The sequence below is a fragment of the Vulpes vulpes genome, chromosome 16 (assembly GCF_048418805.1).
Source record: "Vulpes vulpes isolate BD-2025 chromosome 16, VulVul3, whole genome shotgun sequence".
NCBI lineage: Eukaryota > Metazoa > Chordata > Mammalia > Carnivora > Canidae > Vulpes > Vulpes vulpes.
The window spans coordinates 91,386,288-91,388,552 of record NC_132795.1 but is presented as its reverse complement, the minus strand read 5'-3'; positions in this window follow the sequence as shown (position 1 = coordinate 91,388,552).

Here is a 2,265-nt window from a genome sequence, read left to right as displayed (position 1 = left end):
ACTTGCCTTTATAAGTGATAAAGGATACTTCCATTTTCTTCAAAATTTTTTCGACTTTCGTACGCAGCAACTAAATATCAGTAGTTTGCTATTTACTTTATAAATTGGCAAATGTAGTAAAACAGAATTCTCCTGGCTCTCTTAAGTGGATGGATTTTGTTGCTAAGGGAGGGACAAAGATTGCTTTTTCAATCAATATTTCTTTATTTTTTTTTTAAGATTTTATTTATTTGAGACAGGGGGAGAGGGACAGAGCATGAACGGGGGGGAGGGGCTGAGGGAGAGGGAGAAGCAGACTCCCCACTGAGCCGGGAGCCTGATGTGGGACTTGATCCCAAGACCCTGAGATCATGACCTGAGCTGAAGGCAGACACTTAAATGAGTGAGCCCCCAGGCCCCCCTCAAGCAATGTTTCATTATAAAAAGGTGGCTCTGTGTGATTGTCGATTGTCTGCTCTGACTGGCCACTTGTCCCCTTTTGTCCAGGGGAGGGTAAGGAACACTGCCTCGGTGCTCAGCAGAGGGTTCTGGGTCATCTGGCCAGATGAGACATCATCATTCCAGGTTTTCATCTCCAGGACTAGACCTAACTGGACAGAGCCAGGGTCCTAGAAGATTCCTTCAACTACCTGGGCATCTTCCTGTTAATCAGTTTGTTTCCTTTGGACTCTTCTGTTGTTTTACCATAAGAAAGCAAAGATGACCAACTCTTTTTTTTAAAGATTTTTTTAATTTTATTTATTATTTATGTATTATAGTCACAGAGAGAGAGAGAGAGAGAGACAGGCAGAGACACGGGCAGAGGGAGAAGCAGGCTCCATGCACCGGGAGCCCGATGTGGGATTCGATTCCGGGTCTCCAGGATCGCGCCCTGGGCCAAAGGCAGGCGCCAAACCGCTGCGCCACCCAGGGATCCCCAAGATGACCAACTCTTTAAATTAAATAACTCGTTGCTTCTCCCACCATAAACGTGCTTGCATTTTCTTTCCCCGCTAGAGCACGCCCGCCCACCCTCACCTCCAAACAGGTAATACTCCCTGACAACTGCATTTAGGATAACTCAAACCTTGTGCTCCCTTTTGCAGGTCCTGGAGTGCAAACAGGATCCTATGTCGTTAATATTTGGTATAAGTCACCCAGCCACCCTGCCACCCTAAGAGACAAGCGGTCTCCTACCTGAACCCCAGCAGGAAGCAACCTGGAACCAACAAGCTATCGTCGTCGTTTCATACACTGGTTTACCTCCATTTGACCTTGATGAATTTCAAGGAATTTTTTCCCATCACATTATTGGTACTATGGATAATTTGTCCCTGATGGTCAGAACTCCACAGTAGCAAAATGGTTTTCTCCATTTAGAAAAGATAGTTCGGCTACACTTACATCATTAGGAAATATTTCTAGGATGAACGCTGAATGCCTTAAAAGAGTACTTTTGTAAATATCTGCTGTGCTATCTGCAGCTGTTTTTTAAGAGTTTAAAGAAATAATATATTTGAACCACATAAACAAAAAGGTATTACATAAGAAAAAAATAATACAACAATTTATGTAAGTACCTGACATATGAACATGCTCTTAGATCTAAAACAAAAAAATAAAAAAGTATTATGGGTACCACACACACACACACACACACACACGTGCATTAAAGAATTATTTAATAAAAGACATTTTGTACTCATTTCTCAGATGTGCAAAAACTATCAAGTTGTTAATCACTGGATTTGCCTCTCACTTTTGCATTTTAACATTGTGAGTTTCAACACTGATTGGTATGAATTATGATACAATTAATTACTGTTATTTTTCAGTGTTTCAGGCAAGCTTCCTATAGAATGTATCTATTTAATATGAACACTTAAAATAACAATATTATTTGTACATGAAAGTCACTTCCAAAATAAATAAATAAATAAAAATAAACATAAAAATAAAAAAAAAGAAAGTCACTTCCTTGGGGCGCCTGGATGCCTCAGTCAGTTAAGCCTCTGCCCTCCATCAGGTCATGATCCAGGACCCTGAGACTGAGCCCAGCATTAGGCTCCCTGCTTAGCGGGGGGTCTGCTTCTCCCTCTGCCTGCTGCTCCCCCTGTTTGTGCTCTCTTCATCAAATAAACAAATATATCTTTTTAAAAATATCACTTACTTAAGGTTCTTTTTTTTCCTTTTTTAAAAAGGCACAATATTTAGAAAATAGTTATTACCACAAATAGTGCTTTGGAAAATTCTGCAGCTTTTCTTATTGACAAACATTCCAAATAA